The 11514-nt window shown below is 32.8% G+C and overlaps 1 long non-coding RNA gene across 2 annotated transcripts; it reads left to right on the top strand.

Moving 5' to 3' along the window:
* Positions 1 to 1133: 1133 nt before the first annotated feature.
* LOC127867096 (uncharacterized) lies at positions 1134 to 7273 on the top strand. Of its 2 annotated transcripts, XR_008043264.1 has the most exons (4): positions 1134 to 1276; positions 5859 to 5899; positions 6533 to 6874; positions 7135 to 7273. It is a non-coding gene; the product is annotated as an uncharacterized LOC127867096 (long non-coding RNA). The 2 variants fall into 2 exon arrangements; XR_008043263.1 differs by having other exon boundaries at positions 6533 to 7273.
* The last annotated feature ends 4241 nt before the right edge of the window (positions 7274 to 11514 follow it).

Here is an 11514-nt window from a genome sequence, read left to right as displayed (position 1 = left end):
CAATTTTTTCAAAGCCAATACTAGCAATCTTTCATGAACATGTTTAATGCGGTTTAAAAAAGTCTTTACACTGTACACATTTTTGCAACCGGTACTTTGTGAGTTGAATGAAAATATCATTATTCTGTTTGTACATGTATTACACACGGTTCTTTGAGATTGTTTGTACATACAAACGTGTAGACCTTAAGGTTAAATTAGGATGTTTGTCTCAATAAGCTAAAAAATAAAAAATAAGGAACAGTAACAAATTGGCCTGATTATAATGCAAAAGGACGACAAGTAATAAACGCATCACGCATACACAAGTCTCATAGTCACAGTCATTCCCGGATTACCTTTTAGGCATAGTAAGCAACTGCCGCGACTTTGAGTGGCCCTTGCCCCAGTGACGAAAACTGTGTTTTACTTACATGTTTACGGTTGACTCGTAGTTATGGAAAGAGCCGAATGGTAATTTATTATCGTTCATCATTATTTAAGTTTCATATGATTTATTTCTTGATAAAAAGTTAAGTACGCAAATAAACACACTACTGTGATCTACACTACGGTGTTTTCTTAAGTCCTAATTTAACAATAAGAATGTCCCATTGGCATTACTTTTTTATGACATTTTTAACTTATAAAAGTACACATGTCAAAAGAATTAAATAAAAAGAAAATGTGTTGGATTCGATGGAATATCGTTTTTAATTCACCCGTGATCATAAAAAAATACATAATTCTTGACGTAAGTCTTGATATAATAATCTAAAAATAGAAATAGTAGTTTCGAAAATTTGTTATTATAACCGGTGAAAATTGGTTTATTTTAACTGCTGTTATTTCACTGCAGAAATGTCATATTTTATCATTAGGTATAAAAGAAACTTACTATTTAGTTCAAATTAAAAATGCGGAAAGACGCAGTAAACGTTTCAGGTATATTATATAGAAACTTAAGCACTTAATCACCGAACGATTTCGGATTTAATTATAGATCCCAATCACAGCAATCTGTTGCTATTTATCAACGATTTATCATGCGGTTTTCCTGCATGCGTCAGTTTTGCATCATTATGTTAAATTTAGTAAAATTTTTGTGTCACGTTTCTGCTGGAACACATAATAACCTTTACGTTATTATTAACTTTGGGTTAATATCGGATTTTGATAGAAAGACTGGGACGCAAATCTCAGAACGCAAACTTCTGTTACAGAACGATTGACGAATATAAACAGATATATTATCTGTGTGAATCACACTAATTTACTCGAAGGATTTTATAAGGCGGTAAATATTATTTATGAAAAATTATTGAGAACTCACACTGTTTCGTATTGAATTCTACATAAAAGAATTCAGGAGAAATGTAGTAGTTTATTTTATAAACCTATTTTAAACCATTTTTAAACAAGTATCTGTTTTGAATTAAACTCATTTCGACTCCGATTATATATATTTCTTGGTAAACAATAATGTATATATAGGCTCCATGTGCAAACTGTAGTTAAGTCTTTAAGCAGGGTATTATATATTCGAAATATAACATCCGTTGCTCCGTAGAACGTAGAATTCGAGTGACTGTGAGTAGATCAGGAGTGGTGGATCCCAAAATATCGCGAGTCATGATACTTACAAATACTCTAGCAACAAAAGAATAGCGTGACAATCTTTTTTTTATATAAAAATGTGATGATTCTAAAAAAATAATAGGTTTCATATTTTCTCTATGCTTTAGAAGGTCATAATATTCCGGAAAAAAAGTAGTTCTACACCAGTAATCCAATGTTCGGAAAAAGGCAAGCAGAATAATTTCGTATTTATGTGGACGTGTAAAAAGATTAAGCCTGCGTTTCGTTAAGATTCAAAACATGAATTTAATAAAGATTGTTATAACTCATTGCGTTTAACTTTCGTAAAACTTCATATACTCTCACCTCCATTTAACATCCTGTTTAACGTTATAACCACCAATAGGGCTTGGCTATTTGATATACCCGGACATGGGCAAAATATAGTCAATCAAGGTTTCACAAAAAGACCAATCAGGTGCTATTTAACAATTTTATAACAAATTCAACTATTTGAATAAACTATTCAGACTTAAGATAAATTTATTATAAAAAAAAGTGTAATATGTGTAATACAATTAGTATTTTAAGCATGTTAAGGTAACACATCCTCAACTAAAATAGTTATGTCAACCGCAGCATTGGGCATAATTAACTAACAAACATGTGAACAACACAACATTCTTGAAATGATTTTATTCATGAGTTCCAAATATAATTTAACGCCTTATCGCGAACAAAATACAAGTGCGTGTACATAAGAGGGCTAAGATAAATAAATTATACGGGCTAGGATTGTAGAGTCATTATTGTATTTGTGGCGAGCTAGACATGTAACGGAAACTAGTCATAAAGGAAGTGTTTTACAACAAGCACATCTAAAGCACACAAGTTTGTTCATATAGTATTGAAAACATGTCGTTGCACTTGCTAAAAAGATCTTAACATGTCTCATCGCAATGTTTGCTTTCGTAATGCTGAGTGTATCGGAAATTCCATTTTAAATACTGCGTCAATATTTACTAAATATTCATAAAACTTGTCCACATATATATGTTATTTACATTATGTTAGTTTATCATTTCATATAATCTTTTAAGATTTTTTTTATTTTATTTTATTCTTCAATCTTATAACATCATTGATTATATATAACAGGACACATTCTGTTCTTACTGATAGAAATGTTACAAGCCAAGGTCAAAAACATTAAGGCATATTTTTTAATTATTTGTTAAAACCATTGTTTGCAAATGAAATACATGTATGTATAAAATATATGCTTTAAAATAAATTATGCAAAACATATTTACTAAAGCTTTCACACAGAGCGTTTAAAATATTTAAGACTCGCCATGTATGATTTATGTGTTTATGCTGCTTTCATATGAAATTCATTTAAATAGTTATGAATCACAAGCTCTTGTCCGCCCGCCACATGCCATTGTCCTCTGTATTGAGAATAACACCCAAATGTTGATCAACTTTAATGCCTTTATTGCACACATTAAGTGAAAAACTTAGTCATTAAGAGAATGGACTTAGTGCATTCATTTTTTTTACGTTTTATTGTTTGTTTTAAACAGTGTATTCTTGGAATCTATACTAAACATTACTATATCGTGAGATCTAAATACAGAACCATACAGGTGCCCGACCAATCGAATTTTAGATTAAATTTTAAGTCAAATGCTTTTTAAACAATACTTAATCCTAAATTAGTCCTAATTGTTGCGTATTTTGGATTACTTTCCTTGCCACTATGAAAATTGTGATATGTTAAAAGAACACGGTTACTCTAATTTGTTCTCGTCGTCCAAAGAACACTGTTATATGAAGGTCAAAATAAATGTTTTCGCGCCGTAAATTCAAATACAAATTGTACAATTCGTAAATAATCAAATAAAAACTATGATCGCTTTGAAACACTATAAACAGGATCTTACACAACAAGAGTTTATGTATAGAACGTTTTGTATAAGCTGGTCCCTGGCTTAATTGGAAATGGAGATGCATGCTACCGTTTATCTGTTCGACTCCACGGCATATCATTGCTCTCCACTCTGGGGCGCACTTATAATTCTGTTTTTAACTTACTCCTTCCTCCACAATAAAGAAGAAGTTTCACTAACACCAATTTCTGAATATCGATATATTCCGATAAAGCGTGTCAAAACGGTATACGGAAGAAACCCCTCCGGAAGAAATACCCTTTCCTCTCAAACAGCATATCGGAAGAAACCCCCTTTCACATTTGCATACGCGGAAGAAACACCCTCGCTAGTTTTGCATATGCGGAATAAACACCCTTCCATAGCAAAAGAAACCCCCTTCCATAATGAAATCAGCGGCAAACACACAATGCCCGCAGGAAGCCATGATGTTCTATGCAAGTAAAAGAAAGTAATTTTGTGTGTTTAACAAGTGCAAGAACAATTCACACTAGCCGAATTTTTTCGAAGGATAATAAAAGGAACCGTTCATGACACAACCTCGCATCATTAACAACTAGTGAACAAACGGCCGGTACACTTCTTTAATAAGCACAAAGCAGTTTGGAAATATATTTTCCCACCTTCATTTAATTATATTTCAGGTCCTGTAATGTACTGGCTTTTGTACATAATGATGAGAAGTTGTGTCATGATCGGCGCCTTGCATTCATTTACGAAAAAGTGCGGCTCGTGAGACTTTATGTATATATAAACGCATCCTACGCCATAGCATACTCTTCTGATATCACATTTTATCAAAAGTCACAAACAATATATTCTATGTATATTTTCACGACTGCTAAGCTGCCCTACCGCATCAGATGAGCCGATAGTCAAATTCAATGGGTTCATGCCAGTATTCTAGTTTGCAAGTGAGCATGTATTGTACACAATTCTGTTAATCATTCTTTTTATTATATACTTATAATAGTCTTTCCACTAGTTGCAATGTGGACGTTTAATAGACATGTACATAAAAACGTCAAGTCCGCAAAAGAGTTCGACGATTACGTCTTTTCATGGGGACTCACGTTTTTATTTGTAACTATCAGTAAGAAAAGACTTAATATTATAAAGGTAGTTCAATTAGTTATGGTCTTAATGTATTATTCAAGCGCGTTAAGAAGATCTGCAATATGTCTAGATGTATTTTCGGTCGGAGTAGTGAATTTAAGAGTGATACCATTTTCCCGTTAAACAGTTATTTTTTTAAACAAATGCAGATACAAAACACCTTATTTATTTAATGATAAATAACAAAATGTTTATTTTTTTGGTAAAAAACAACAACAATATCTTTCTAAGTAGCTTGAGTGGGAACTAGTTGTTTCCAGTGAAAATTAATTTTAAGTACTGTTTTAATGTACATGTATGACATTTCACAGTTTATCAAAAATAAATCGTTTCACAAAGTATTAATAATAAGACCAAAATGTTAAATGTACCGTTGCAAGTCAAAATTACCTGTTCCAACTCAATAATGAAACAATTAAAATAAAAAATGCCTAACTTGTCATGGCCAATGTGACAAGCACATAATGTCTTGCAAATAATTGATTAATTGCAAAAGACTCTGTAGCTGGTCTTCATGATACAAAGAAAATCATGGTTAAATCCGAAGTAATTTATTCTGATTCGGTGCCCAATATACAATTATCCGTCATCGTCTTCAATAGGTCAGATTTTGAAATCGATTACGTTGGCATTTTAAAACATTGTATATGCTATTATTTTCAGAACACTCTTCCAACGTACACCTTTTACAGTTTTACATTTTTAGGACAGCAAATCTATATTTGTATCTTGTTGTCAAAAACCCACGTGTGTTTCATTTTTATTACCCTGACCTTTTGTGGCTGTTATGTTAACTTTTTATACGCTACTACCGCATTGTATAGGTTAAGGTAGAATGCCCTTTTGCTAATCGCGTCAAGACGACATTAACAAATGCAATAAAAGCCGTTATGATTATCGGCAAGGAAGAAGCAGCCCAAACGAAGTACCCTTGAAATCAACGGCAAATATTAATTAAAATCCAACATGTCCTTTGAATGTTGATTGCTTAACCCAATTCCTACAAATCAATGAGACAATATTACGTGCTTAAAAGTATAACATTTTCTACAAAAGCATTAAATAAAACTTGTTTTAATTTTAGGAAATAGTATGAATATTTATCGGTAATGCTAGAAAGTTATCAAAAATCGACTGGTTCAAGCGCTCGTGAACATATTTATTTTTCATTTTACTGTTACACTATTATACGGTTTAACCAGAGGGCAAATACATATTCTCTTTTTATTCCAGTCCCTCTGCAGAAGACCATTTCAACGCATTCTAGATGGCAGGTGGGTATATTGATTTTTGGTTTAATACTATTTTTGAACATTTCTTATTATAATCAGTTTACTAGCGGAAAAATAGTGAAATCAATAAATATATAGTTGACGCTTATCATAGGTCATCATATATATATGATCACAATATTAAGCCGTTACTAGCACAGAAGCCGAAACGCGCAATTGCGTTTGCGGCACGTTTTATTCTTGGTATAAAATGCGCAATTCCAAATTTATATTTGATTTTCCCTGGACTTTATTTTCATAATTTTGACAAAAACTCAAATCTAATTGGATGCTGTTTTTTGGTTGACACTTTTGGCTTTTAAATCTTCTGTGTCAAATTAACGAACGTCACGTACTTCGAACGTCTTCAAATATCTTGCTAAAATTGTTATTGTTTGGTAAGTAAGTGTTGTTTTAATACCATGCATTACAAACGACTAAATTTCCAAGTAAGTTAATTGACGTAACAATCGGCATAAACAAATGGTAATGTGTATGTAAAATACCTTTTTCTTTTTCACTCACCGGTTGAAAATTATTCAGGTGTATAATTGTATTTCACATATTTTCTTAGGATTTTCTTTCGTTACTTTAAATTCAATTTCATAGTTCAAACGTTAAGATTGTGTATTGCAGCTGGATTTATTGTCGTAATTGCTTTAACAACAAACTATTTCAACGAAACGAGCGTTGAATTGCGATGTGAACACAATAGCAATCAACGCGTAGCAGTTGGATTTTACAGAAAAGTCCCATATTCAAACGCATTTGAAAGAACAATAGCAATAGGAGGAAAAACAGAAAACTGCACGGTCACGCCTTTACCAGATAACGTCAAGTGTTATTGTATTAGTGAACAAAATATGGGCTGCAAGATTTACCAACAAAGACCTACCAATGACGGCGAAAAATGGAAATGTGCCATCCCTAGCAATAGTATTGCTGTATTCAGTAACATTGTTCGTCTGTCCTTTTCTGGTAAGTATGTGATCAAAGGCGATGAACCAACAAGTCCAGTTTAACGTAAATAATAATTATTAGCCCGATAATGTCAGAATATTGAAGCTGTGTTAAAATGTCAGTTATATTGAGAAAAAGATAAATTATTACCTAGCTCAAGCAAAAACAAAAACAACGTTAACTAAAAATGCATATTACATTAATATTATGACATAAATGAAATACAACACGTTGCTTTCAAATATGTTAAACAGTGTACTTTGTTTATATTGATTTAGGTGCAAAATCCTTTGGCGAGAATACACCTGTTTCTGTTGCTATGGGCATCGTCATCTCTTTAATGGTGTTCCTTTAACAACTGCAGTTAATGCGCACATGAAACAACAATCACGTAACATTCTTACTTTATGCGATTGACTCCATCGTCAAATTTACTGTTTATTACAAAAACCAGATACTCATATTGTCTAATGTTTTTGTGGAATAAACCTTTTTAAATTAAATTATTAAACTGTGTTTCATTCGGCATCTTACATCTTTTGTATCTACTGTACAGTGTAATTGTGTATGTAATTCGAAGTTTATTAGGTCCTTCATCGCCTGAAATATAATCATAAGAGGACTCGGATTATGTCCAGGAAATCATACCTTGATATGCGAAAGTTGTGACAAATATAAAATGTAAGCGGCAATCCCCATCTTTTAATTTTTAAAGCAAGATTTCATCGTTTGATGTGGTCATATGTTTATAGCGGCCCAAGGACAGCTCAAACTAAGCTCATATGTGCCAGAGGCGGGCATTTAACCCGAGTCGCATTTGTAAGATGCACGTGTATCATTTACCGACCTCGCCGGACAGCTAACTGATAATTCTGACTTTTAATTATTTATTTTATTTTAAGATAGCTGCTAGGGAAAGACAAGGCAAGTTGAATTGCTTATCGTCCGAACGACGCACGAACATGTGAATGGCTGCCGTATTGACTAAAAACTAATTGGAACTCACTCCGACAGATATAACAGATTCTAGAGACACGATATAGAACTTGAAAACTTGAACATGTTGTTTTGCTCGATAAACTTACTTACGACTAAATAAACGGGGCGTGAACTAAAGATTGCTATTATGTGGCATGTGCATGCTTAATATATGTCCTTATTACACCTTCATAAGTCAAGGGAAAAAAATACTTTCAATTCAGCATATTTTGTAGCAATACGTAATTAAACCCTTCTATGAAATAAATTTGTCACATTTTATTGACCCACAACTATTTTTAGTAGTTTGTACATATCGTTTCAAATGTTTTATAATATTTTAATAACCATGGTTAGCTAAATTGTACATGTAAACGTGTTTCTTCTGATGGTAAACATCCTATATTTTAAAATTACACGATAAATGAAAAAGTAACATACTGGACGCAATTGCATACATACAGACACCTGACTATTAAGACCGCTATATTAAACCTTCAACAGACACGTTGGACACAACCGTTATATAATCACAACACATAATTGATAACATATGTCACAGATAAAGATCTCCCACGTCCATATCTTAGGGTGCAAAAGGCATTTTATAAACAGTTATTTTCACTTCAACACAGTTCTTCTATAGCTATCATGGGTCAAATTTCTGCAAAATTGGTTGCAGCCGAAACGCCATCCTTTATCGATTAACAAACATGATCAATTGTTTCTTTTAATTTCCCATTACACTTTTCTGTAAATTGTTTCTTTTAATTTCTCATGACACTTTTCTGGGAAACATATACATTTGGAGATATTTCAAATTTAATAATCTAAACTTTTAACATTATTCTTACCTACAACATTAAGTAATGTTTTTGAGTTTGACAATCCACCTACTAGTATGCTGAACAAATAATTGAATCAGAAAAGAGTTAAGTATTAAATGGTATACATGCTAGGTTGCAAGTTGGAAAAAAAACTCGCAAGCTTACTAATTTGATCAAGGGCAGGTGTTTTTTTATCGTATTTGAAATAAGGTATGTGAGCATGTAACGACGGGAATCGTTGAATTAACTTTAATTGCAAAGAAAAAAACAGTGAAAATTGATAAACTCGAAAGTATTATTTAAATTATAAACTATATCAAATAAGGATGCTCTTTACGAAAACAAAAACGATTGGTTATTACAATTTCAATAATTAAATTGGGACATGATTTGGGATAATTAAACAAACGTTTTGGCGTTGTAAATATGGCACAGATACCGCTATGTAATCGGCAAAATAAAACATCCTATGTTGGTGTTCCGTCTTTATAATGAATAGAAAAAATCCCTTTGAACTTGATCGCAGGGTCATATCTAAATGAAAAGACTTCCTTTCCGCACAGGTCATCTGCTATAGCACACCAATGCGAATTATCATACATATCAACGCATTTTTAAGCGACTAGGCATCTGCACATGGTAATCATTTGAAAGGGTTCGTAAAAACCAAAAATGGGTGTACTATACAAACACAGTTTAGGGCAGGGTCCAAGTCCAATAGAACGATGTTCGTTTATTAACTTCAAACAGTTCAAATCGCATCATCATGAAACTTGATTCGTATTGTACAGTTAGTTATGATAGTTGTTTCAATTAACTTAATATACAAAGTTAAACTAGTGTAATTAATTATAGAAACAATTATTTAATGACAATGAAAGTACTTTTTATTGCATTATGAATGGCTTATATAAAGTCCGGACAAGCCAATTTAATTGTTGATCTCTTAATGTGACCTTTGAGTTAAGGTGAACAAGTGTTCTCATTATGGCCAAGTTTAGCTTGATATTTCATTATTTTTGACAACGTAACAAAACAAACTCTGAAGGTGTAACGCATGCACATGCGCATATAAACTGCACGATTGCGACTGCTAAATCGAGATTTCCGCAAGTGGGCTCGACAACAAATTGCATAAATAGGGATGCAGCTACATTTTGAACTTGAGATTCGAGCAATGCGGAAATTTGACATGTGACTCTCGTCATGTAAACATGTTGATTTTTCTGGTAAATCGTTTCTTAATTGTACAAGATAAGTATTGATGCAAATCATCAAAGGGCGTCGGGAATTTCAGTGTAAAAGTCACTGAATGAAGTTACATGGAACGATTTTTTTTTCTAACGTAAATATTAATATATTGGGCGACTATTTTAAACAAAATAGAAAAAGATACTGGTATAACCATTATCTATGATTTTGTGTTATAACCCCCAAATAACCATTATCTATGATGTTGTGTTATAACTCCCAAATAACCATTATCTATGATTTCGTGTTGTAACCCCCAAATATTTCATAGTTCATTTTATTTACATTGGTTTGCTTTTTTTTTACTTGCATCCGTGTGCAGTTTTCATTAATGGAACAGAACTGTGTAGGTTTTAAAAAATCTGCTTCATCTTGTAAGCGTAATTTCATATTTTTCTCAACTTTAAGGGGAGATGATTCTGAACTTATTCTTACGTTGCTCATTTACGATAGGGGTTGAGTACTCATTGATATGAAAACACTGTAAAAGATTTAATGTTTACGAACCCCCCCCCCCCCCCACACACCCTCTCACACATATATTTTATGGGCATAATAAAAACAAAAAAGGTTACAATAAAACAGCATATTTATTTACACTAAAATGTCTACATCAAAATAAAAAGTTAACATAGAACACAAATACAATAATTTGATTATACTGGGGCTCGAACCTTGGACCTCTCGCATGTGAAGCGAGCGTTTAACCACTACACAACGGAACCGCTTGAAAAATCACCTTCTAACTAAGATACTAATAAGCTATTTATAGTCGGTTTAAATGTAAACCCGGAAGTTTAAACGCTGGATAGTGAGCGGGATTAAAGGTCCATACTAAAGGGTCCATACCACTGGCAAGATACGGGTCAGGCCTGCGTCCTTCTGTATGTGGTTCTTAAAAAAAACCTGTAGGAGGACTTGATAGTAATCAGACTGGGGTGCTGTGATGGTGCTCCTCATTGATAAGCGGCTGTTTCCTTTATCAAGACTCATTATTACAATTAATAATACGTGTCGCGCTTCGCGCTCTATAGCGCATTTATTAGTAACTAGGTGGATGCTAGGATAGTGGAACAAAGAAGTTTTGTTTTTATACAAAACCAGAAAGTTTCACCGGTTCGCGTATTTGTCCCTGTGATCTTTTATTATTGCCCAGTCCCTGTGATCAGTTATTAATTAAAATAATTAGCTTTGCATTATTGGCAATAAATGTTGTAGTAAATGTAATAGGCACAAGTGCAGTACTTATTTACACTAATTTACACAAAAATCACCACTATGCAAGATATTCTGACAACAAAAATATATATACATTGATCCGTAGAATAACTTCTCCTTCCATAAGCGAAAACAAACGTATTACATACTAGTCGCCGCACTTCAGTGCGACGCCAATAAAGAATAATACATATTAAGTCTCAATCGGTCACTTGCCTTAAATAAAGGACCAACTAATTGTTTTTAATGAAAATTCAATACTGCTCCAGCAGCTGGAGTTTCACTTCTTTATATTGTCAAGGTGTGTGAAAGTCAAGTTTAACAATGACCTCTCGGTGTTACCTTAACCTTTTAGGAAGGAAGGCATGTGTTCCAGTGATGATT

This window comes from Dreissena polymorpha, chromosome 1 (genome assembly GCF_020536995.1).
Source record: "Dreissena polymorpha isolate Duluth1 chromosome 1, UMN_Dpol_1.0, whole genome shotgun sequence".
NCBI lineage: Eukaryota > Metazoa > Mollusca > Bivalvia > Myida > Dreissenidae > Dreissena > Dreissena polymorpha.
The sequence above is the reverse complement of the archived record's forward strand: the minus strand, read 5'-3'. Positions and strand labels throughout refer to the sequence as shown.